Here is a 27820-nt window from a genome sequence, read left to right as displayed (position 1 = left end):
CCACACCCTCTGCAATGGAAGCACAGCATCCTAATCACTGGACCGCCAGGGAAGTCCCAAAGTTGTTATACATTATTTAAATTAAGTTGGTATTAGTCCAAACTTAATTGTTACAAATTAATATGTTAATTGCAATCCCCAGGGCAAACACTAAGAAAATAACTAAAAAAGAAACATAACAAGGGAATTAAAATGGTACACTAAAAAGTCTCTATTTAATATAAAAGAAGTCAACAGTGTAGGAATACAGAAACAAAAAGGCATAAGACATATAGAAAACACATAGCAAAATGGCAGATGTAAACCCTACCTTACCAGTAATTATATTAAATGTAAATGGACTAAACACGCCAATAAAGCAGAGATGGGCAGAAGAAAAAATTTTTCATTGATCCAGCTATATGCTCTCTGTGATGGTTAATTTTGTATGTAACTTGACTGGGTTAAGGCATGTCCAGAGAGCTGGTAAAATATCATTTCTGGGTCTGTCTGTACAGATGTCTCCAGAAGAGATTAGCATTTGAATATGCAGACTGAGTAAAGAAGATCGCCTTTACCAGTGGGGATAAACACCATCCAATCTGCTAAAGGCTTGAACAGAACAAAAAGGTGGAGGAAAGGCAAATTTGCTCTCTCTGTTTGAGTCAAGACATTCATCTTCTCCTGCCCTCAGAGATTGTTGCTTCTAGTCTAAAGTTCTTGGGACTTTAGACTCACACTGGTACTTATACCCCCACCCCCCAATCTCCTGATTATAGGGCCTTTGGACTTGGGCTTACATCACTGGCTCCCCTGATTCTCAGACTTTTGAGCTTGGACTGAACTGAACCACTTGCTTTCCTGGTTCCCCAGCTTACAGACTGAAGATTGTGAGACTACTTGGTCTCCAAAATAATGTGAGTCAATTTACTATAATAAATCTTTTCATATATTTATATCTCTGTCTCTGTATCTTATTGGTTCTGTTTCTTTGGAGAACCCTGACTGATACCCTATCTGTAACAGATTCACTTTCTCTTCAAAGACACAAACAGCTTGAAAGTAAAAGAATGGAAAAAGTTATACCATGTAAACAGTACCCATAAGAGAGATGGAGGCGCTATCCTAATATCAGACAAAATGGACTTTACGACACAAATTGTTACTAGACAAAGAACGTTTATAAGGATAACAGGATCAATCCATCTAACAACAGAGTCTCCAAATACATGTAGCAAAATCTTACAGAATTGAAGGGAGAAACAGAAATTCAACAAAAATAGCTGCAGATTTCAGTGCCCACTTTTAATAATGAACAGAAGAATTAGAAGATGAGCAAGGAAATAGAAGACTGAATGGCACTAGGAACCAACAAGACCTAACAGGTATCCATAGAACGTCCCACCCAACAGCAGCAGAATACACATGCTTCTTAAGTACACGTGAATATTTTCCGAGACAGATCATATCTTAGGTCATAAAACAAGTCTCAACAAATTCAAAAGGATTAAAATTACACACAGCATGTTCTCTGACAACAATAGATGAAATTATAAATCAACTGCCGGAGAATTAGGAAATTTCCATGTATGTGGAAATTAAACTATGCACTCAAATAACCAATGGATCAAAGAAGAAATTAAAAAGGAAATTAGAAAATACTTTGAGATGAATGAAAACAAAAACACAACATACCAAAATTTATGGGATGCAGCTAAGGTAGTGCTTAGAGGGAAATTTACAGTTGTAAAATGGTTATATTTAAAAGACATTAAGACTTCAAATCAATAACATAACCTTTCACCTTAGGACATTTTTTAAAATAGAAAATTAAACCCAAAGCAGACAGAAGGAAGGAAATAATAAAGATCAGAGTGGAAATAAATAAATTAAAGAACAGAAAAGTTGAGAAAGTTGTTTCTTTAAAACATAAACAAAATTGATAAACCTTTAAGTAGACTGAATTAGAAAAAGGAAAGAAGCCTCAAATTACTAACATCAGGAATGAAAGAGAAGACATTACTATCTACTTTACATTATTAAAAAGAATAAAAAGAATTATAGGAGAATACTATGAACAACTATATGCCAACAAGTTAAATAACCTAGATGAAAGGACAAATTCCTAGAAAGACACAAACTACTGAAACTGACTCAAAAGAGATAGAGGTAGAATTAGTTTTAAAAAGACAAAAAAGGGCTTCCCTGGTGGCGCAGTGGTTGAGAGTCCGCCTGCCGATGCAGGGGACACGGGTCCGTGCCCCGGTCCGGGAAGATCCCACATGCCGTGGAGCGGCTGGGCCCGTGAGCCATGGCCGCTGAGCCTGCGCGTCCGGAGCCTGCTTTCCGCAACGGGAGAGGCCACAACAGTGAGAGGCCCGCGTAACGCAAAAAAAAAAAAAAAAAAAAAAAAGACGAAAAAAATTCCCACAATGAAAAGCCCAGGACTAGATGACTTCACTCATGAATCCCACCAATTGTTAAAAAATTAATACCAATACTTCACAAACTCTTCCAAAATACAGAAGAGGAGGAAACACTACCTAACTTATTCCATAAGGTCATATTATATGATACCCAAACCAGACAAAGTCATCACAAGACAAGAAAATTACAATCCAATATGCATTGTGAATATAGGTGCAAAATTCTCAGCAAAATACAAGCAAACCAAATCCAGCAACATATACAAAGGTTTAAACATCATGACCAACTGGGATTTATCTCCAGAATGCAAGGTTAATTCAACATATAAAATCAATCAGTGTACAAGTATTGGCAAGGATGTGGAGAAATGGTAACCCTTATACATTGCTGATGGGAATGTAATTGGTGTAGCCACTATGAAAAACAGTATAAAGTTTCCTTAAAAAGAAAAATAGAACTACTGTATGATCCAGCAATCCCATTTTTGGGCATGAATCTGAAGGAAATGAAAACAGGATATTGAAGAAATATCTGCACTCCCATGTTCATTGCAGCATTATTCACAATAGCCAGGACATGACCACAACCTAGGTGTCCACTGATGGATGAATCGATAAAGGAGATATTATTCAGTCACAAGAAGGAAAGGAATCCTGCTGTTTGCAACAACACCTTAAGGGCACTATGGTATGTGAAATAAGCCAGACAGAGAATGACAAATACTGCATGGTATCACTTATATGTGGGATCTTAAAAAAGTCAAACTCATAGAAACAGAGAGTAGAAAATTAGTTTCCAGAGGCTGGGGGGTGGAGGAAATAGGGAGCAGTTGGTAAAAGGGTACAAATTTTCAGCTACAAGATGAATCAGGGGGAATTCTTTGGTGGCACAGTGGTTAAGAATACACCTGCCAATGCAGGGGACACAGGTTCGAGCCCTGGTCCGGGAAGATCCCACATGCCGCGGAACAACTAAGCCCATGTGCCACAACTACTGAGCTTGCACTCTAGAGCCCGCGAGCCACAACTACTGAGCCCACGTGCCACAACTACTGAAGCCCACACGCCTAGAGCCCGCAACAAGAGAAGCCACGGCAATGAGAAGCCCACGCACTGCAACGAAGAGTAGCCCCCACTCGCTGCAACTAGAGAAAGCCCTCACACAGCAATGAAGACCCAACACAGCCAAAAATAAAAATACATAAATAAATACATTTATTTTTAAAAAAAGATGAATCAGGTCTGAGGAACTAACGTATAACCTGGTGACTATGGTTAATATCACTGTATTCTAGGATTGAAATCTGCTAAGAGAGTAGAACTTAAATGTTCTCATGCAAAGGAAGGGGAAAAAAGAAACGTGAGGTGATGGATGTGTTAATTAACTACATGGAAGGAATCTTTTCATAATGTATACATACGTCAAATCATCATGATGCACACTTTAAATATCTTACAATTTTATTTGTCAATTATACCTCAATAAAGTTGAAAAAAATCAGTCATATACCATATAAATAAAGGACAAAACCACATGATCATCTCAATAGATGCAGAAAAAAGCAATTGATAAAATCTAATCCATGATAAAAAAAACACTTAAAAAACTAGGACTCTAAGGGAACTTCCTCAACCTGATAAAGAGCAGCTATGAAAAATCCACAGCTATCATACTTAATGGTGAAAGACCGAAAGCTTTCCCCTTAAGATCAAGAACAAGACAAGGATGTCTGCTTTTGCCACTTTTATTCAACATTGTACTGGAGGTTGTAGCCAGGGCAATTAGGCAAGAAAAAGAAATAAAAAACTTACATATCAGGAAGGAAGAAGTAAAATTATATTTATTCACAGATGACATGACCTTGTATACAGGAAATCCTAAGGAATCCACAAAAAAAACCCAGAACCAATAAACAAGTTTAGCAGGACAGATGATCAGTGAACAGAAATTAATTGTATTTCTATACACTAGCAATTAAAATGAAATTAAGAAACAACTCAAGTTGCAATAGCATCAGAAAGAACAAAATACTTAGGAATAAACTGAACAAAAGAAGTATAAGACTTGAACAGTGAAAACCACAAAATATCATTGAGAGACATAAGGAAGATATAAATAAATGGAAAGACATTCCATGTTCATGGATTGGAAGATATTAGGATGGCCGTGCTCCCCAAATTGATCTACATATTCAACACGATGGCTTTCAAAACCTTTTTTTTTTCAGAAATTGACAAGCTGATCCTAAAGTGAAAGAGACTGCAGAACGGCCAAAATACTCTCGAAGAGAACACAGTTGGAGGATTCAACTTCGAATTTGAAACTTCCCGGTTTCAAAACTTACTACAAAGCTACAATACAAATTATATATCTGATAATGGACTTGTACCCAGAATTTATAAAGAACTTGTTTTATTCTTACAACAATAAAGAGAGAACTTCCCCAATGAAAAAATGGGGAAAGGATCTGAATAGATATCTCTCCAAAGAATATATATAAATAGCCAATAAGCACATGAAAAGATGTTCAGTATCGTTAGTCATTAGGGAAATGCAAATCAATATCACAATGAGATACCACTTCACACACACTGGGATGGCTATAATCAAAAAGAGGGGTAATAACAATTGTTGGTGAGGATATGGAGAAATTGGAACCCTCACATTGCCGGTGGGGTTGTAAAATGATGCCAATACTAAACAGTTTAGCAATTCCTCAGAAAGCTAAACAGAGTTATCCTCTGACCCATCAATTCCACTCCTGGGTATACCCCAGAGAACCGAAAACCCTGTGTGCATATCCACACAAAACCTTGTACGTGAATCTATATACCAGTATTATTCATAGTAGCCAAATAGTGGAAATAACCTAAATGTTCATCAGCTGATGAATGGATAAACAGGGTGGTATATCCATACACTGCAATATTATTTAGCTCTAAAAAAGAATGAAGTATTGATATATGCTACAACGTTGATGAACCTTGAAAATATTATGCTAAGTGAAAGAAGACAGACACAAAGGTCACATATTGTATGATTCCATTTATACAAAATGTCCAGAATAGGCAACTCCATAGAGAAAGACAGTAAATTAATGGTTGCTAGTGGCTGGGAGGAAGGAGGAGTGTGGGTAACTGCTCATGGTTATGGGGTTTCTTCTTAGGGTGATGGAAATATCGTGGAATTAGATAGGGGTCATGGTTGCAAAACTCTGAGTATACTGAAGGCCATGGAATCGTAGGCTCTGAAAGGTGAATTTTATGACATATGAATCATATCTCAATTTTTTAAGAGTTAAAAAAAAAAGGAATGGTCTTATTAAAGTTAGGGCCACTGTTCAACTTGGTTGAAGAAACTAGTTAATTAACCATAGCATCTAGTCTATTTGTCCAGGGCAGACCTCTGCTCCTCAAGACACGGAGCAAAGGCCAGCTCATCTCACAACCTCTCACCCTGTGTCGTATGATAAGACCAGTCTTAGACTGACAATGCAGAATCTGTTTAAAAATAAGTTAGAAGGTAACTAACAAAAGTATCTTCACGCTAAAGGAAGAACAGAACAGCCTCCCAAATGAAAGAAGATGTGATTTTATTTTCAAGCTAAAATCTCCGAAAATTTTTTGAGTTAAAAAAAAAAAAAAAGACCTGATTTTTATGAAGTGACTGTGTTAGCAGCTAAATAAAGTGCTTTCTTTTTCTTGCCCCCCCAACTCAAAATGCATTTCAGATGTATTATAGAATTAAATAAACGAGTAATAAAACTAGATGAAATTACAGGCATTCATCCATCTCATCTCTGGATGGGGAAGGCCATTCTCAGCATACACCCCAATCCAAGAAAAACAAACAAAGGAATCAAAAAGGAAAAGACTGATAAACTTAATTATATTTAAAAATAATTAAAGTATCTGTACATTAACACACATCATGAACACAATTAAATGGCAAAGTAAACGGATGATTTAACATTTGCTAGGAATTTGACAAAAAATAATATATATTTAATTCAAAGAAGTCAGTAAAAAGTCAAATTTCCCAATGGTGAAATTAGCAGAAGTTATGAACAGAAAAAAAAAAAGGCATGAAAAAACACAGTTTAGAAAAGATATGTGGTTAATTGGAAAATGTTGAAACTTCCTAGGAATAAAAATGCAAATAAAACTGACAATGTAAGGCTGTTTCTCACTTATGAAATTAGCCAAAATTAGGAAAAAGACAGGGCTCAAATTTGTTGATTTCTCAGAGCCTTTATTTTTCCCCTGAGGTATTTTAATTTTCTTTGAACATTTCCCCATGTTTACTGAGTTAAATTCATTCCCAAGTGTTTCCTTTTTTGCTGCTATTAAATGTAAAGGCTTTTGACTCAGTCAGAACTGGGTTAAAACCCAGCACTGTAAGTTACGGTGTGAACGTGTCTGTGAGAGTGTGTGTGTTCAATGTTCTGTGTTACTCCACCTCTCTGAGGCTCAGTTTCCACATCCATAAAATGGGGACAAGTAGAGCTTTAAGGGAAGTACCTGCAAATGACAAGTGATAAGTGACAGCAATAACAATGGTGGGATGGCCATAATGATCCTCTTTTGATATCTTCCAATTCCTCTAAAATGAATATCTATTACTTGCATGGTTATGAGTCTAATAATTTGCTGTTGTTTTCATAATGGTATGATTTACATACCTTAGGGTTGCACAAAAATCAACAAAAAATTTCTTTGAGGAAATAGGTTCAGGAAAATTATAGGATGTTACCTATAAATGAAAAATCAATTGCATTATTCGATCTTAGTAACAGAGTAGAAACTCACTATCTTCCCCCATCATAATAGCTACAGAAATTAAATAGAAAAGAATTATATAATTCAATAAACAAGAACCATTTAAAATTATGTAACCCTAATGGGAAAAATGAAGAAAGATTTAAATAACGGGGAGAGAAATCATGGTCTCCTTGTTGGCAGTCCCAAAATACTACAGGTGACAGTACTCCTTAATTTAATAGAGATTTAACGTAACTCCAACTAAAACACTGACATAACTGTAAGGAATGAAGTTGAATTCAATCAGCTCAGTTTTTCCGAAGAACAAGCTGGTGATACACAAGGAGAATTATAAATCTCTTCATAGCGTCATTTCTAACTTGTTGATTTGAGTGTTGAGGGTAAATCCTGTTAGCTTTGGTGTGATGCTCTGAGGAAACAGTCACTCAAGAATTCACTCGGATTTTATTTAACTGAAACTAGAAAGAAATGGGGAGGGAGGGTAGGAAATCTATTACGCTCAGCGTTATCATGGTGAGGAATTTAAATGCATTCACCATTTTCTTTTTTAGTGCTTATGGTCGAATTTATTGTGGTCTTTTAAAATTAAGGTCTAATTGACATATGACAACAGTTTCAGTTGTACGACATAAGGATTCAGTATTTGCTTATACTGCAGAATGATCACAGTAAGTCTAGTTCACTTGCCTCACCATACATAGTTACAGAATGTTTTTCTTGTGATGAGAACTTCTAAGATCTACCCTCTTATCATCTTTCAAATGTGCAGTACAGTACTGTTAACTACAGTCGCCATGCAGTATATTATATCCCATGACTTACAGCTGGAGGTGTGTGCCTTTTGACTCCCTTCACCCGCTCCCCACACCCCACACCCCACCTCCAGCCTCGATCTGTCCTCTATGACCTTGGTTTTAGTTTCTGTTTTAGATTCCACATATGAGATCATACTGCACTTGCCTTTCTCTGTCTGACTTATTTCCCTAAGCATAATGCCCTCAAGTTCCATCCATGTGGTTGGGAATACATTCATTCTTTAATCCACTTTGCCCAGCAGAGCACAGGACAGATTGTGCGGGATGATGACATCATGGGATGACATCACAGAATGACATCACTGGAACAGGAAGTGGCCACGTTTCAACCCATGGTCTGTCCTGAACATGCTTGGTGCGGAGCTCAGATCTCCCTCTGGGTGTGCAGGATGAGGGGGCCTGTCTGTCGCCCTGGACAGCCAGACAGCCTGACCCAACCTGCCTGTTCCCAGCACGGTGCTCACACACAGATCAGTGATTGGCAAGGGCCGCCCTTGGCTTCCGTCACCATGGGGGCCACATGGGGAAGCACCATGGTTGGTGAGGAGGCAGAGGGAAGGGGGAAACTGTGGCAGGAGACTTTTTTCTAAAAATTAATTTTATTGGAGTATAGTTGCTTTACAATGCTGTGTTAGTTTCACTGTACAGCAAAGTGAATCAGCTACACGTAAACATATATCTCCCCTTTTTTGGATTTCCTTCCCATTTAGGTCACCACGGAGCACTGAGTAGAGTTCTCTGTGCTGTAAAGTTGGTTCTCATTAGTTATCTATTTTATATACAGTAGTGTGTCTATATTAATCCCAAGTTCCCAGTTCATCCCACCACCCCGCTTTCCCCCTTGGTATTGTGACAAGAGCCTTCACTGTGGTTTCCACGGGGAAGACATGGGTGAGAAGGGCAGGCATGCTTAGGTTTGGCTCAGTGGGCTCCGGGACACAGGCCTGTCCCAGGTGGTCTGCTGCCTGGTCCTGGGGTGATCAGAGCAGGGGGATAGTGGTCCAGGCTGGGAGAGGCCCATAAAGGGGGTGGTGACAGTGTGGGTTCTGGATGGGTGGGTTTGCATTTGAAAGGTGCCCTCACTGGGGTGAGTGGTTGACTATTTCTAGGATGTTACTAAATCGAGGGTCAGCAAGGCCCCAGCTGTTAATACGTCAGACGCAGAAAATACAGGACGTGGTTGATGCACTGGCCCCAAACCTGAAGAAAGGGGCTGTACAACCAAGCCCAACGGTCCAGGGCACCTGAGCGGCCCAGGCAGCCGTTATCAGGAGGGCCTGGTCAAACCCCAGTCCTGCCTCTGCTGCCCACCTGTCTTCTTCTGCATCCCCGGGGCCCCAGGCACCAAGTTTCTTACCTTGGTGAAGCAGAACTCCCCGTGAAAGCCCGGCCTTGCCCTCAAACACTATACACTGTACCTGTATCTTTCCGTAAGATCAGCGCCCCCCCACCCCGCCCCCGCGCCACAAACCAAGCACACAGGGTGAGAGCTGCACATCCCTTCCAGCACTGCTCTCCTCCACGCCTTCTGCCTTAAAGGGGCAGGTTCTAAATACCAGATCTCTCCATAGCAGTGTGGCAGCACGTCAAGTCAAGAATAAGACCCCAGATGTAGAAGATGGACTTGAGGACACGGGGAGGGGGAAGGGTAAGCTGGGATGAAGTGAGAGAGTAGCATTGACATATATACACTACCAAACATAAAATAGATCGCTAGTGGGAAGCAGCCGCATAGCACAGGGAGATCAGCTCCGTGTTCTGTGGCCACCTAGAGGGGTGGGATAGGGAAGGTGGGAGGGAGGAGATATGGGGATAGATGTATACGTATAACTGATTCACTTTGTTATAAAGCAGAAACTAACACACCATTGTAAAGCAATTATACTCCAATAAAGATGCCAAAAAAAAAAAAAAAAAAAGAGTAAGACCCCAAAGGAGAGTCACAGGGGAGGAGCCAGCTCTGCCTTTTAGCAGGTGCATGATGTGGGTGGAGATAATACTACGCGCAAGGTTGCTGCGGATTAAACTGGATGAAGAGTGCCTGCATCATTCATACACGAGTTGTCATCATCACCATCACCATCCTCCTCCTCCTCCTCCTCAGTTATAACCTCTAGATGCTGCCTTCCCAACTTATAACATTCAAGACCCACCCTAGAGCATCATCTTCTTAGAAATAAGATGTTGCCAGAGACACGGGTCAGAATGCCAGCTCAGCTGTATGACCTTCGCAAGTTACTTCCCTCAGGTTCCTCGTATGTAAAATGAAGATAAAAATACTACTGCTCATAGGACAGAAGTGTTAGTGCAGGTCATCTGAGATGAAGATACCCAGACAGGATCAACTGTGCAAAGACTGTCTTAGAGGGATGCCTGTGGGAGGCTGGGAGAGCCATCCGGCTGAGATGCAAGTCTCCTCCCTGTGAAGGATGGAGGGGAGGAAGGGGGAGGGGAGAGGAACACCCTAGAACACTGTGCAGCCTGAGGAGGGCTGGGGAGGCCCCAGGGGTCATGGAGGCAGTGATGGCCGTCAAAGGAGCCCCCCGTCTCTCAGCAATGGGCCTGACTCAGTATCCCTGCTGGGGTCAGTCACTGGCTGGGAAATTCGGTGACAGATTACGGAGCACAGCGGCTGGGCCCTCAGTTAGTCATGTCCCCTTTAGTTGGAAACCTGCACACGTGAAGCCCTTGGAACGGGGCCGGGCACACGGTGAGCTCTGTGTAAGTGGCTGTCATTGTCATGATTAATTATTACCAATTGCCAGACATGGTATCTGACAGTGGAACGAATAAACACATTAAAAAATCTATGTCAAGGATGATATGACATGAAAGATTATTATTTAACTTTCTTTATGTATTTGTTTTATCTACTGTAATAACAGTTGCAGAAAAAAGCGCTTATATTTCTTTATCCTCCCTGGAATATCTCCTCTATATACAAGTTCATAGTATACATTCAATGAATGTTTGCTGAATAAATAATGAATTCAAAATATCAGGGAATCTATACTGATATAATCTTCAGTACTAGATGGGCTTAACCTTATCTTTGAAATAAATTCATACAAGTTTCCCAGTCTGCCCTTCCTAGGAAGGTTATACATAGTTATTTTTCCAATATTTTATAATAAAAATATCAAACAAAGTCAAAAGAATTTTTCAGTGAACACCCATATACACACCGCCTAGATTCTACCATTAACATTTTACAATACTTATTTTATCATGTATTTATCCATCTATCCATCCCTTTCTCATCCATCAATCCATCTTATTTTTGGTGTATTTCAAAGGAAATTGTAGACATCTGTATTCTCCCCTAAATATATACTTCACCATGCATACAATTAACTAGAGTCCAGCCTTTTTCAGTTTTTATTCTTTTAACGTAAAGTTTACAATGAGATTTTAAATGAATGAAAACGACTTCCAAGCACCAGGACGTTACCTGGTTGAGAGTAGCTGGCAGCTCTTCATTTCTAAGGAGCATTTAATGCCCTGGGTGGGCACAGCATTTGCTTGGAATGTGGCACTCGGCCTCTGTTTACCTGCTTCTTACAGATGCTAGTCATTGCAAGAAGGAGGGGGTCTCCAGGAGGCAAGAAGTTTATGAAGAAGCATCCATGGGACGAATGCCTGTGGCCTCCAAGGGGAGAAAGCAGGAGTCACAGAGGGAGAAGTGCAGCTGCGGTGCAGGTACGGCCAGCCCCACGGGAAGCGAGAATGGTGTGCAGAGCTGTCCTGAGTTGGGCTGAGATGGCTGGGCTTTTGTATCTCTGAGGCCATCAGTCCCTGGTCATGGTTATTCCCCTGACCATGGTGCTGTCTGCAGCTGAAGCACCCCTGCAGGGGCTGACATTGAGGGCTGCCGGTGGTGGGCACGCCCAACAGCTGGGGGACAAGTCCCTCCTGGAAGACGGTCTGGTGGCACACCACAGAGTCCACCACACTGTTGACACCTCACTCATTTTATTTTATTTATTGGGCTGCATCAGGTCTTAGTTGCTGCATGCGGGATCTTTGCTGCAGAGCGCAGGCTTAGAGCACACGGGCTTAGTTGCCCCGCAGCATGTGGGATCTCAGTTCCCTGACCAGGAATCGAACCCGCACCCCCTCCTGCAATGGAAGGCAGATTCTTTTCTTTTCTTTTTTAAACATCTTTATTGGAGTATAATTGCTTTACAATGGTGTGTTAGTTTCTGCTTTATAACAAAGTGAATCAGCTATACATATACACATATCCCCATATCTCCTCCCTCTTGCGTCTCCCTCCCACCCTCCTTATCCCACCCCTCTAGGTGGTCACAAAGCACCGAGCTGATCTCCCTGTGCTATGTGGCTGCTTCCCACTAGCTATCTATTTTACATTTGGTAGCGTATATATGCCAATGCTACTCTCTCACTTTGTCCCAGCTTACCCTTCCCCCTCCCCGTGTTCTCAAGTCCATTCTCTACCGTCTGTTGGAAGGCAGATTCTTAACCACTGGACCACCAGGGAAGTCCCGACGCCTCACTCGTTTTAGAGACCCATCATGGGGCAACTGCACAAGCTTTATTCCACAGCAACAGGAAATTCCAGCCAAACCATGTTTAGGGTCCTGGAGTCTGAATTAGCGGTGTGGAGTAGGTTGTGATAAACAGTTGCTTGTATTTAACAGCCGGGTGGGAAATGACTCTGCAAAGGGCTGGAGTTCATGGCTGACTCTTCCATCACTAGAGTGTTCCCCATGTGCCATGGGAGGGTGCTGCACCTCAGGCAGCAGGTGGTACTCACCAAACTGTGCACCAGTGATGTAGCAGAGAGGGACCAGGAAAGGATTTCAGGCTTGTGCCATGTAAGTAAAAAATGATTTGAGACCTGGTGTAAAAACTAATGGACTGGGCTTCCCTGGTGGCACAGTGGTTGAGAGTCCACCTGCTGATGCAGGGGACACGGGTTCGTGCCCCAGTCCGGGAAGATTCCACATGCCACGGAGCAGCTGGGCCCGTGAGCCATGGCCGCTGAGCCTGCACATCCGGAGCCTGCGCTCCGCAACAGGAGAGGCCACAACAGTGAGAGGCCCACGTACCGCAAAAAAAAAAAAAAAAAAAAAAAAAAAAACAAAAAAAAACTAATGGACTGCTAACCTAGATTCAGAGAACTAGTCAAAATAAAACGTGACACTAGCTAAAGAAGCCAGCAGTCACAGACTTTATACACAATCGTTAGGATTAGCCTTGGCTGAAAAACCAAATGGTCTCATCAAAATGACATTTTACAATGAAAAATCTATCTCCAGTATCTGAATGTCTGTGCACCCCCCCTAAATTCATGCTGAAAACCTAACACCCAAGGTGGTGGAATTAGAAGATGGGACTCTTGGGAGGTGCTCAGGTCATGAGAGCAGAGCCCACATGAGTAGGATTAGCGCCCTTTTCAAAGAGGCCTCAGAGAGCTCCCTAGTCCCTCCCGCCACGTGAGGACACGAAAGAAATCTGCAACCAGGAAGAGCCTCACCTGACCACGCTGCCGCTGACCTCAGACTTCCAGCCTCCAGAACTGTGGGCAGTAAATTTCTGTTGTCTATAAGCCACCCAGTCCCTGGTGTTTTGCTGCAGCAGCTGGACATTACGCTCTACTCCTTCCTTTAAAACATTAAGTCCCTTCCTGAAGTGGACACCTGTCCTTTGTGGATGCCCCTCTGACCATACTACCCACATCGATAACACCTTACAAGATAATTCCTGTCTTTCCAATGGAGAATGCAGAAAATCAAACAACCAAACCCTCACTTCCTGGCCTCCGTGCTGCTGGGATGCAGTCGTGTGACCTAGGTTCTGCCAAGCAGAAGGGCTCCAGGGAGGCTTTGCTGGGAACGGAAGGGGGCAGGAGTAGAGGCAGGGCCAGGAGCCAGGCAGAGCTGGTGTGGCCTGAGTGGCAGCTGGGAAGGGGTCCCCTGACTCACCAGCTTCCTGACCCTTGGCAGGCTGATTCTGCTGTATCTTTCTGGGAGTCACCTGGGAAGCCCAACCCACTTCTTGATGGGTCGCAGGGGCCTGAGAGCTCTGTTCCTCAACATTTCTTCCTGTATCAACCAGCTAGGGGCGATTCAGTTGTATGCATCTAAAAACTCTGACCAATATACTTCCTGTCACCGACAACAGTGGAAAGGGAATTACAACCTCTTTTGGACCCAACCTGTTTTGTTCTACTTTATCCATCATGCCTCCTGTTCTAAGTCCTTCCCAGCAAATCCGCACTGCCTGCCCTACAACTCTGCGTCTCCAGACCTGTTTATCTACTCTTCCCTCTTCCTAGCATGTCTGGCATGATGTTATCTACCTGCGCACTCTTCCCAAAGCTCTTTCCAGTGGCTGCTTCGCATCTTCTGACGGGTCATTTCAACAGCCCTTAGCGTTCGTGGGCCTGCCATTTGCAGACATGACTATGCTGCAGTGATAACCGCAGGTAATCTGTAAGTTTGCAGAGGCACAAATCTGAATCACTAATACACCAAGGCTGGTGAATTGCCTTGGTTTTTCTCTTCCTTCCACCCCAATACCCATCAGTGCTCGCATTGGCCAAACCCGGCGGGGAGCCAGTTAGCAAAGGGAGCCTGAGGAAATGTAGCTGGTTGGGTCAGTCCGGTTGCCACACGGAGCAGAGTCAGGGAAAAGCAAATTTGGATCTGGGGCAGTGGAGGCAACGACAGCTCGGCAACAGGTCACAGGAGGCAGGAGGACCACAAGAAACAAGACTCTAATTAGAATACAACAAAAGGAGGGCGTGCTCTGTCATGTTCTGTTGATAAGGAATAGAGTTTTGTTTGGTTGGTTTGAAGAGTCAGTAAGCTGTCTCTGGAAGTCAAGAACAAATAAAGCATGTGGTACATATATACAATGGAATATTACTCAGCCGTAAAAAGAAAAGAAATTGAGTTATTTTGTAGTGAGGTGGATGGACCTAGAGACTGTCATACAAAGTGAAGTAAGTCAGAAAGGGAGAAACAAATATCATATATTAACACATATATGTGGAACCTAGAAAACTGGTACAGATGAACCGGTCTGCAAGGCAGAAATAGACACACAGACGTAGAGAACAAACGTATGGACACCAAGGGGGGATAGGAGGGGGTGGGATGAATTGGTAGATTGGGATTGACATATATACACTAACATGTATAAAATAGTTAACTAATAAGAAAGAAAAAAGAACAAATAAATCTATGCATCTATGCACCAGTTCTCACGCTGGATAAAAATGGGGATGAATCGAGAAAAGTGCTACTGTAGCAGCAGGATATTACGGCCAGTGCCAAACACAGGAAATGAGTGAGTGTTTCTGCTACAGAAATCAGGAGGAAACATCAAAGACAGAACTGGTGGGGATTCACCTGTGCACACATATTCTCATAGTGTCATTGTGATCAAAACTGTGCCTGACACGTCCTTGACCCAACTCACTGACAGACCCAGGCCTCGGAAGTTTGAGAAAGTAGTGGGAGGGGCCACCGGTCTTGACTTACTTCCAATTAACAAGGAGGAAGTGATGGGAGAAGTGGAAGCGATGGGAGAAGTGGAAGCGATGAGAGAAATGGAAGTGACCAGCACCACAAGGGAAGACACTCACGTCACATTTATGTTCACGACGGCCAGGAATGAGAAACCTAGTCTGGCTGAGAACCCCGTAATTTCTTTTTTCTTTCTTTTTTTAAAAAATTAATTAATTAATTTAGTTCGTTTTTGGCTGCGTTGGGTCTTCTTTGCTGAGCGTGGGCTTTCTCTAGCTGCAGCGAGCAGGGGTCATCCTTTGTTGCGGTGCAGGGGCTTTTCATTGCTGTGACTTCTCTTGTTGCGGAGCACAGGTTCTAGGTGTGCGGGCTTCAGTAGTTGCAGCACACGGGCCCTAGAGCACGCAGGCTTCAGTAGTTGTGGTGCACGGGCTTAGTTGCTCTGAGGCGTGTGGGATCTTCCCGGACTAGGGCTCAAACCCGTGTCCCCTGCATTGGCAGGCGGATTCTTAACCCCTGCGCCACCCGAATCCTGTCATTTCTGAGCAGAGATTCCAAAAAGTTGAAAGGTGAGTTGGAATCTTAAAAAAATGTCCTCCTTCTCAGTTAAGGTGAGACGTTCTTGAAAATGGGGTTCTGACACCACAAACACAAATCATTAGCGAAGAGGTAGAAGAATCCCAACAAGCTGCTGTGTCTGCGCCGACAACTTTGCAGTGAACTCACGGCTAGAAAGGACAAACTACGAGGAACGGTTCCGGAGGCAGAGACGGGTCTAAATGAATGATGTCTACAAGCCTAAGACCCAGGGAAGGGAGTCTTGCAAATAAAGCTAAAGAAAATCATCAAAGAACTTTTTAAAGGTGTTTTTGGAACAAGATAAGGTTGACTGGTGGCAGAATAAAAGAAAACAAACCTACTCAACTCCTGTCCATTTGAGTGTTTAATACCCGTGACAGGAGCAAATAAAGAAAGAAGTAAGACTTCTGGGCTGGGAAGAGGAGGCCAGCATTAACAAGCAGGACTGGATCCTCAAGGCCACGGCACCACTGTAAGAGGGCATCTGGGTGTTCCATGGGCATCTCCATTTCCCAGCCTGGAGGGACCACCTGCCGGGCTCTGATTAAAACTAAAATACACGTGACATAATTTGTGGTCACCATCCAGCATTCACAGGGAATTGAAGAGGTGCTGAGACAAGGTGGGTACGTAATGTTGACCCCTGGTTTCAAAATCAGAGAAGGCACTGGACTCTTCCTTATGAAGATGTGGGCTTCAGGGCCATCTTACGCATGACTCTAACTGGGATTACTGGCAAAACGGTCTATCTTTGGCCAAAAGTGCTCATCCCCGGGGGGGGTCAGCTTGGGTTTCTAAAGACGAGCTATGTCAGCTCAGGGGTGCTCAGAGCAGCTCATAGCTGTTCACACTTGCTATGTTTTTGGCAGGGCTGTTGGGCTAGGAATGGTCAAAACCCGTTAGACGTGGATCTGAATTTCAAAAAAGGAGCTGACAAGTAACGATACCTTTTAAGCAAGATGGAAAATTGTGTGTAACAGGATGACAAAACAGCTGTTAAACGTCCACACGCCCAGAGCCCGTAGTTGATAAATCACTATCACACAGGAGCAGGCCCCAAGTTTCTTCCCATGACCGTTCTGTTCAGGATGTTTTTTAAAAAGTTAAATTAGGATAAGGAGTACATCAAGGTTAAACTGACAAATGGCTTAAAGTAGAGAGAAATGGTAAATCTTCTAAGCCAGTGTTTTCTAAACATCAGTTCTGTGTGAACTGCCTTCATAATTCTCACCACATGGGCTTAAGGATTTTCTTTAAGTTGACTCATTTTAAACTTAAATTTTTAAAAAAAGAAGCTATGTATTTGATGTGTTAATTACATTTTTATATAATAAATTAAGCTCATAAGAATTAAAACGAACAATGAAATAAAAGTGTAAAAAATGCTCATCTGAGTACCACCTAAAAATCTTCTGGGCTATCTCTAGCGGTGTCTGTAACATGCTTTGGAAAACTGGGACCAGGTGACATCACTGGGATACAAAATACCACTCAACTGGCTGAGACAACAGGTTCACAAAATGAAATTTGGTAGAAATAAATGTGAACTCCTGTGAGCAGGGGTACAGAAAGCATTAATGGAGCACATGCTGGGGACGGTGCTGTGGGCCAGGAGCACACGTGAAAGGGACTCTGGATTGAATTGACTCTTCCTGCAAAATGATGGAGATGCCCGAGTCCCTGACGTGCATTTGGGCTCATGGGAGGCAGTTTCTACGTTGCGGCAAGTCCTGCTCCGTGAGTCCCCAGCTCTCACTGAGAATGCGGAGCTCAGCTTTGGTGGGCACCAAGGGTGGGATTCTGCCACACTGGACTGGGGTGAGGTGAACAGAATCCTGGCCACAAAAAGATGAGCTGACAGCCTGGGAAGGTTTTCCCAGGGAAGACTGAGAAGCAGGGTAGGATGGGGCAGGCGGGCTGTCTTCTTACAAATAGGTTCAGCCTGCTGGGCTCAGCCTAGGAAGGACCCATCGGATGATCCGAGCTGCCTCCAAACGGGATTGGCTGCGCTGGAAGGAGGGAGCCCCTGATTGCTGGGAAGGACAAGTACAGGCTGCTCAAGCAGTTGGAGCTGAGAGAGGCTTAGTCCTGGACCAAGTTCCCCAGAAGCAGAGGTCGAGATGGGGATTCAGATGCACACGGCTTATTGGGAGTGTCTTTGGGAGCGAGAGAGGCAGAGGGGAAGGATAAAGACCCCAGCAAGCCTGTGTTCGCAGCTAAGTCTAGCCTTGGCCTGACCCCACGGGCAGCTCTGTAGCGTGAACGGAACCGCGCTTATCCCACAGGAGGCAGGGGCCTGCCTTTTACTGTCAGGCAGGTGGCTTGACCTGCCCTGTGAGGTGTGTCCTCCTAACTGTCACTGAGAGCAGGTCTCCGGAGAAGGGGGCCCCTGTGATGCCATCAGAACCCAACACCCACCCCAGCCTGTGAGGAGACCTGGGTGCTTTAGGAAGGTGGCTTTTGCGTGGTCCTCTTCACCTGGAAATGATTGGTGGCCCCTGAGTTTTTGTAACTAATGTCTGAGTTCAGTTTTAAAAAACTGTTAGAGACCATATTTGTCTTCTTCTTGGCCCCTACTGTGTCCCTGACAGCCAGAACTTGCAAAAATCTCTCTTCTGTAAGAGGCTCCTGTAATTGTTACCACGTCCAAGTCAGGCAGGGGCAGACCCAGGTTTTAGGGGGCCCGAGGCTTATTCTATTTTGGAAGCCCCCTTAATGGGAAAGAATACAAAATTACTGTATATGTATAACTGATTCACTTTGTTATAAAGCAGAAACTAACACACCATTGTAAAGTAATTATACCCCAATAAAGATGTTAAAAAAAAAAAAATCATAAAACTAAATTTCAAAATAAATCTAATGAACAACTATCTTCTAACAAAAAAAAAAAAAAAAAAAGAATACAAAATTACTAATGCAAGATGCCCACAGGCCAGTGGAAGGGCTGGGGGCAAGGCAAGGGCCTAGATGACCCTTGAGTGTTACTTGATACCCCAAAAATCTACGTCTGCCTGCAGTAATTTTTGCCATGTAAATGGAATAGTCTACTATTATTTACCTTTTAAAATTAATTCACTTAAAACCAAATATATCTAAACTCATCCTAAATAATAATCATGGTGGTATCACAATTTGATGCACTAGTTACATGTATTTTAAATAAGCTTAAAACAAATCCCTAAGCTCAAAGAAGATTTATCTTTGGTCCATCTAAAATCATCTCATGTTCAACCAAAGGGAGACATAATCCCTTTGGATAAGTGGTGATAGGAAACAGTCTTAGATGCTTCGTTCTCTACCCTAGGTTTCATCCCGAAAGAGTCACCTGGAAGGAGCCTAGTTCAGGCCCCTAAAGCAGGACCCTGCTCAGGTCCAGCTTTCAAAGCATGTTTATACAATTACTAACTCAGTCAGTGCTCACCCAGCCGCTAGGAGGGAAGGGAACAAAGCAGGTTCATTCGCTTACCATCCACTCGCTTTTGCTCAGAGGTCAAACAGCTACGCAGGGGGGAAATCCAACTTAACTCAGTGTCCAGATTTCACAGCATGAACATTTTCACTACCTTTTGCTTCCTTACCATGTTCATTATCAGTCAGCTTTGATTTTAAGATAAGAAACTCCAACAATCAGCAATATCTCCTTGCTATGCGTCTGTGACTATTTAAACAGGGAAGGGTTCCCCCCTCCCAGGGACTCACTAAGTGGGAGGCTTTGAGCAGTGACTTAGTCTCCTTATGCCTTAGTTTCCTCATCAGTAAAGTGGGTATCCAATGAAATAACCTATGGAAAAGCACTTCTTAGTACAATGCCTGGAATACAGTACATCTTTAATATATGTTAGCTATTCTAATGATTATTATCAATCACTAGAATTTTTTTTTTTTTAATTTTAAAGCACGGTTTACTAAGTTCCTAGGCCAAGCTAAGAAGTATCTGGGCAAACAGCCACTTCCTTTTACAATGTACATTGTGAAGAAAGAATACACTAAATGCACACAAAGTACTTTCAAGTTAAATTATGTCAAAATTATGTAGCCATAAGAATGCATATATTAGCATGAGCAATAGTGACCATCAGTAATTAAAACTTCATTCTTCTCATCCAAATAGATGTACGTGGTATTTTAGCATCCAGGATTTATAATTGTGTGTATGTGTCTCTCTCATTAGTGTTGATCAGTGGGCACAGTATCTGCTACAATAAAGGTACTTAGAGAGGGTCATGGAAGGATGGCCCCAAGCAAGACAGCTTCATAGATCAAATCAGAACATTAGTTTAGAATCTATTCTTGGCTTTTAAATTTCCTTATTCCCCGTGTCTCTTCGTACTAATATGGGCTCTTCCATCTATTCCATTGATCCAGCCCCTGAAAATTCTTGCCATTCTTTGGATTCATGATAAGAAACTCATCTGTAAGCTCTGAGAAAACACAGGAAGCCCAAGAGGAAAAAAATAGTGCTGCTATCCCACCAGAGCTGCCACTAGTCAAATCTAGGCGGTTTCCACACCACCACCTCAGTCTTGGAGAACTGGTCGACTGGCCCCGGACATGTGCTGCACTATTTCTAGTCTGCAAATGTCCCAGGAAGCTCAGACCTCTGAGCCACCTTGAAATAAAATACACGTGGGTCCATCTTAAAGGATGGAACACAGACTAGAATAAACTCCATGGGCCTAAAGGTTCTGGAGACCATATTCATGAGTAGTCTGAAAACATCCTCCATAAACTTGCAGAAGAGGAATGAGCCTGCTCTAACCTTGCATCCACCTTGCCAGTTCTCTCTTTCCCAAGCCATGCACCGAGGATGGGTGTATCTTGGCCGATGATTCATTCAACCATTCTTCTATTTAACACACATGGTGGAGCATCTACAAGGCACCAGGCTGTCAGCATGAGATAACAGACATATTAAAAAGCTACCCTTGGAAATTCCCTGGCGGTCCAGTGGTTAGGACCTGGCGTTTTTACTGCCATGGGTCCAGGTTCAATCCCTGGTCAGGGAACTAAGATCCTGCAAGCCACACATAGAGTGGCCAAAAAAAAAAGCTACCCTCTGCACCCAGACATGTACAGCAAGATCACTGTTAAAACTGAGATTTGTCTGGGATGAAGTGAGAGAGTGGCATGGACATATATACACTACCAAATGTAAAATAGATAGCGACTGGGAAGCAGCCGCATAGCACAGGGAGATCAGCTCAGTGCTTTGTGACCACCTAGAGGGATGGGATAGGGAGGGTGGGAGGGAGACACCAGAGGGAGGAGATATGGGGATGTATGTATATGTATAGCTGATTCACTTTGTTATACAGCAGAAACTAACACACCATTGTAAAGCAATTATACTCCAATAAAGATGTTAAAAAAAAAAAAACCCTGAGATTTGTGACCAGCACAATGACAACAGAAGACAGAAAGCGTAAGTTCTTCTGAGAAAGTCCAGGATTGCTTTACAAAGAAGGCAGCATCGGAGTTGAGCCTGGAAGGATGAGTAGGCAGTGGAAGGGATTCCAGGCAGAGAGAAGAGGGTGAGAAATGCCATTCAGAGGCGAGGGGTGAGCAAGTGCTTTGGGAAGACCATGAATCCAATCTTTCTCAGTATTGCTAGAGCCCCAAGGGTTCTGTGGAAGGGGAACTGGGGTTGCACAGAACAGATCACCTTGTAGGCCAAGCAAACAAACGTAGATTTGACCCTATGGGTGATGACAAGACACCAATGGATACCTCTGAGCAGCAGATGGACATTTTGGGGGGCCAACCAAGTGGGGGGGGTGGGAGGATGATCCATGCATATTAAGGGTGAGGCATATATAGGTGAGAAATATTTAAGGGGGTCAGGACTTGATACATGTGGGAGGTGGGTAGAGGATAGGGATTCCCACAGAAGTTTCAGGTTTCAGCTGTAGGAAACTTGGGTAGAAGGTGGTAGAATTCACCAAATTATGGCATCCAGAAAAATGGCAGGTGTGTGGGAGAAACAAAAACAGATGAACTTTAGAGCAGTGGAATGTGAAGAGACCGTGGGTCACCAAAGTGGAGATGACCGACAGAGCTGGGTATGAGTTTGGAGCTTGGGCACATGGCCAGGGGTTGGAGAGACAGCGTTAGCATAGGCGGGATGGCTAACGGATGCCACGAATGAAATCTGAGGTAAAGCCAGAGGGCTCCGCTAGATCAGAGGACAGCATCACCTGCAGCGATGTGCTGGGACCAGCTCACACCACGTCCAGTTAAGTTCCCGAAATTAAGTCCTGTGAAGCGACTAAAATAGGAAGTAAAGAAAAGGCTAAAGAGAACAAACATTACTGGAATCACATTGACACCAACTGCTGTTCCTCACCGTACCAGCCAGGAGTGACACGATAATTACAACTGAACATTCCCGCCTACACTGTTGGTGGGAAGGTACAATAAGTTGGTGCAGCCACTATGGAGAATGGTATGGAGGTTCCTAAAAAATGTAAAAATAGGACGCGCTGAGCCTGCGCGTCCGGAGCCTGTGCTCTGCAACGGGAGAGGCCACAACAGTGAGAGGCCCACGTACCACAAAAAAAAAAAAGTAAAAATAGAGCTACCATATGATCCAGCAATCCCACCACTGGGCATATATCTGGAGAAAACTCTAATTCGAAAAGATACCTGCACCTCAATGTTCATAGCAGTACTATTTACAACAGCCAGGACATGGAAGCAACCTAAATGTCCATTGACAGATGAGTGGACAAAGAAGATGAGCTACAAATATACAATGGAATATTACTCAGCCATTAAAAAGAATGAAATAACGCCATTGCAGCGACATGGATGTACCTAGAGATTATCATCCTGAGGGAAGTAAGACAGACAGAGAAAGACTTAGTGTCTGTGCCTGCATCGCTTTCTGGCCAGCGCTCAGGCTAGCTAGTGATCCATGATGTGAGCAACAGGCAGGGCTTCTGGACCTGCCGCAAGTCACAGCTGAGAGCTGTCAGCCCCAGGGAGCTGAGAGCTCACTGAGCGTGTGGATGGTGGGTAGGGGCTGCTGCCTCTCTCCTGGACGCTGCAGACACTGGTAACAGCTGTGGTGCTACTTCCCAGTGGGGTCCCCAACGTCCTCTTCCATCAGCACTCCCGGCCTTCAGGTAGAGAGGCCCTACTCTGATTCCACCAGGGAAGAAGGTGAGGTCCGAAGGCTGAGTTACCTCCCCGAGTCCTCACAGCTGGCCAGCGCCGGCGCCGGGGTAGAGCGTGGCTCTCGGGGTCGCCTCACCCGTGCGCCAACCCTTAACTCGTAACTGATCAGGAGGGCTACTGTGCTCTGTGTGCCCCTGAGCTCCAGAGGACCAACAGGACAGGCAACAGCAGAACCTCCAGACGAATGTTCCGCTGTCTCGGGAAACAGAGCTGGCAATCCTTTTTACTGTGAAGGTTAAGGGCTTATACTCCCTGTATGTCCACCTAATGTTTGGTCAGGCTTTTTGTTTGTGTGACCCCATTCTGACTGCAGGGCCACCATGCCCGGTGCTCACTTGGCTACACTGTTCGGGGTTGGCCTTTCTGCCCCCTACAAGCTAACAGACTCAAAGAAACTGAGGCCGAGGGCGGCACACAGAGTTCCCCAAAGCCACCCCCGGCTCAGACCAAAACGTGATCTCCTGACACCTTGGTCAGTTTATCTAACTGGTTAACCACTGGTCCCTGCCCTTCAGCTGCTCTAGTTCCTCAAACTGGAAGGGGCTTCACTCTGAATAGGAAAATCAAAGAGTTCTCCCGATCACAGAGACCACAGCCACAGCACCCTTAGGTCAGGTGATACCAAATGGAGGGAAGATGGCGACAACACCTGGGGACAGGGGGTCACAAGCTGTCAATCAATGATGCTAAATGGAAGCTGAAACCTAGCAACAGTTATTGATATGATTAAGGCGTGACCTTGGGAATGTCTTTATAAGTCTGGCCTATAAAGAAAAATCCTTTGGCTTGAAAATTTCTGAAATTAGACTCAAGTAGATTAGGTGAAAACATGTTGGAGATAAATAAACCTGTTCCAAGTTTTTCAAAATCACATCAGTATATTAAGATTCAGCCCATCCCCAAACATTATGCACGTGCCACAGGCAAGAGGTTCCGATCAACTCTGATGTCTGTTTCCTGAGGGCAGAAGTGTGCCTGAGAAGCTTCATAACCAAATGAGATCTCTGTCTTTCTTAATATCCTATCGCCTGTGTGTTATATCATAAAGATGAATCCAGGGAGTGTGACAAGCCATACACACCCCCAAACTGAGGCCTTATTCCTTCCCCAAAGGAAGACGCTACAGCAGTTTTCATCTTCCTCCTAAAGGCACGGTTGTTGGAGCTGATACCGACCGTAGAGGAAATAGCTCCAGAGGAAGTGGATGGCAATAATCAGTGCTCAGGAGTGGAAAACGCAATGTGATTCACATTAACTTAAAGAAAAGGTCGAGGGAGAAAAAACAACCAAAAATTAAAACCACAGGCACTCTTACGCATCAGCAAATGCCACACTGAGCATGTCACTGTGACATGCTTTTTAAAGTCCAAGGAAGAAAAAAAAGGGCAAAATTTCAAAACAAAGCCTAATAAAACCTAGTTATGGCAACACTGAACTAGTACAATGCAAAATGCAGTTATATAAAAACAAATGAATTCTTTTTAGTGAAGCTAGCATTTGTTATAAGAAAAAAGGAACCAATGCATTATTTTTCACTCAATGTCAAATACTCCTTTATATACCTTCGTTAACTTTTGTTGAATACTATCAAACTTTAAAATGTTAACTTTTGGGCTTCCCTGGTGGCACAGTGGTTGAGAATCCGCCTGCCGATGCAGGGGACATGGGTTTGTGTCCCGGTCCGGGAAGATCCCACATGCCGTGGAGCGGCTGGGCCCGTAGGCCATGGCCGCTGAGCCTGCGCGTCCTGGAGCCTGTGCTCCGCAACGGGAGAGGCCACAACAGTGAGAGGCCCGCGTACTGCAAAAAAAAAAAAAGTTAACTTTTGCTCAAAGTGTACTTTATCTTTGTAGCTAGAATTCTTGCCTCATTATAAGCCTTCTCTCAAGTAGCATCATTTAATTTCTCAATAGTGAGTGATCTAGGAACGTAAAACAAAGGAGTGACAGTTGGGCTCCTTAGAATCCAATCAACAAGGAAGTAAAAAATAAATAAACAAAAAAGAAACCTCAAAGCTACTGGGATCAATCGCTCTGGAACAACGGAAACCACTGGAAACAGTGAGTAGAGCCACGGAACTCCGACTTAAAGTAAGAGCCAATTAAGAATCCATGTGGGGACTTCCCTGGTGGTGCAGTGGTTAAGAATCCACCTGCCAGTTCAGGGGACACGGGTTTGAGCCCTGGTCTGGGAAGATCCCACATGCCGTGGAGTAACTAAGCCCGTGCACCACAACTACTGAACCTGTGCTCTACAGCCCGTGAGCCACAACTACTTAGCCCACGTGCCACAACTACTGAAGCCTGTGCGCCCTAGAGTCCACGCTCCACAACAAGAGAAGCCCCGCAATGAGAAGTCGGCGCACCGCAACAAAGAGTAGCCCCCACTCACCACAACTAGAGAAAGCCTGCGTGCAGCAATGAAGACCGAACACAACCAAAAAAATAATAATAATTCACGTGGACGCAGATTTTGAGTTTCTTTATCAGTGCGTACATGGATAACTATGAATTTGAATCAGTTATAAGAAACCATGACCAAGCTTGCAAACCATCCAATGAAGTTACTATTTGGATGGGATCTGATGTATTCCCAAGTGGATTTTAATGTCAGCCTAGACCAGAAACGGAATGACTTGACTGTGTAGCGTGGGAAGGTTTTGGGCGGATGTCTTGGGTGGGAGTGTTGTGTGACCACACGAGTTGTCGTGAGCGGTTGTTATAAGCAGTGGTGACTTTAGGAGACAAAGTGTCACCTTTTTTGGAAAGCGGCACCAATCAATGAAAAGGTAGACTTAGTCATATGGAAGCACGGAGGAGGGGAGAGAGAAGGAGGGAAGGAGGGAAGGAGGGAGGGGCAACGTAGTCATACATGTATGCATGTTCCTGGGAGCTGAGCCCCAGGCAAAGAGCCTGGGTGGGGCCTTAAAATGTTTTATTTTTGTCTGACTTTACAAGTCTGGGAGTCTTCCTGGGCCAAGCTAACCCAATGACTGTATGTTCTGCTGTGTGAACTCCTGGACACACATTTGCAGTTCCCTTTGCCAGTGAAAACAAAACAATATTAGAAGCAGCATTTGGGGCTCAAATGGTTGGTCTCCGCATCTTGCATTTAATGCTACTATTTTCTATTCTGGCCAACTCAGAAACATTTGTAATTGACCAAGACTCGAAGAGACCATTCATCATTCCAAGTTACCCATCAGAAAGGCATTTCATAAACATGTCTGGTTTTCCATAATTTATTGATCTTCTATTTCCACATATCAAAATTCCTAAAACATGCAGAAACCACACTGCAGACAATAAAGACTATGTATTATTTTCCAGTTGATTTTTTTCAATATTTTTGGTTATAAAATTATGATACCAGTGACACAATGAATCATATGGACTTGAAATCTAATGTTTTTGGCAAATTTGGAATAACTTTTTTTACCAAAAAGAGCAATACAAGTTTGTTATAGAAAAATTAGAAAACAAATTACTAACGTAAATTTTTTAAAACTACAGGTCTATTTGTTAATCCTCTGGAGTACATCCTTCCAGAATTTTTATGAACCCATCTGTCTCAACCTCCTTATTGTGTTGTATTTCATTTTGTAATGCTTATTATAACCTGATATCTATGATGTATTTATTTGCTTAATTATTTATTGTCTGTTTCTCCCACTTCCATCCATTTCTTCCTTTCAAGAGAATGGAAGCCTCTTGAGGGAAAGCACTTTGCCCCTTTGCTTCACTACTAATCCCCCCTCTCATCCCTACACCCAGCCTCAAACAGTGGCTGAGTTTGGAGTGGCATGTTAGGAGTTCATAAAGACTTAGTGAATGAATGAAACAATGAACAGTTGATACTCGCTAAATATTTGGAAAATTGAAAGCCGGTAAGTACAGGCCGATGTGGTCGGTGTCAGGGAGATGGCAAGTGGGTTGGAAGGTCTTCCTTCTCCACCTCATCATCCTTATTTCCTCTGCTGTTGACTAAATCAGCCCATTAAGTCCTGTTTGAATTCAGTACATTTAGCTACAGGCGTGGATTTGGTTCACGTTCATGATGTGAGAAGTTACAGAAGAAGGAGGGGATTCGGTGGGGGGGCCTACTGCACACAGGTGTGTCTGTTCTCTCATTGCCAGAACGGGGACCGCGCAGCCCTGCCCACACCTCCAGACCCACCGTGTGACCTGCCCACCAGGCGCCTCCTGACCACACGTGAAGGGGAAGGCTAAGGAGGCTGAGTAACTTCCACAGTAAGGAGAGGAAGGGAGATATTAATAAGCTCTATCATGCATTCCTTTATCCAACATCTGGACACGCTTCAATCACTGATTTCCCACTCACAGTGAAAAAGTGGTCAAGGAAGTATGTCTCGATTTAGTAAAGAGCCACTGTGTCGTTACCAGACAATGACTCCTTCTGGCCAAAGATTCCTAGTCTGATCTCTCCCTTCCCTTGAATTATTTTAGCGAGCATGTCCTCGCTGAAACAATTCCTGGGTGTACCATCCTGAAGGGGCATGGGGAGGGTGATGGGGGGTTAGACTTTTTTTTTAACTTTTTATTTG

At 43.5% G+C, this 27820-nt stretch overlaps 1 non-coding gene across 1 annotated transcript; it reads left to right on the top strand.

The window, feature by feature from the left end:
* Nucleotides 1-21013: 21013 nt before the first annotated feature.
* Nucleotides 21014-21086, top strand: TRNAK-UUU (transfer RNA lysine (anticodon UUU)). Its single transcript has one exon. It is a non-coding gene; the product is annotated as a tRNA-Lys (tRNA).
* The last annotated feature ends 6734 nt before the right edge of the window (nt 21087-27820 follow it).

Source organism: Tursiops truncatus, chromosome 15 (genome assembly GCF_011762595.2).
Source record: "Tursiops truncatus isolate mTurTru1 chromosome 15, mTurTru1.mat.Y, whole genome shotgun sequence".
NCBI classification, from domain to species: Eukaryota; Metazoa; Chordata; class Mammalia; order Artiodactyla; family Delphinidae; genus Tursiops; species Tursiops truncatus.
This window is presented reverse-complemented; position numbering and strand designations above follow the sequence as displayed.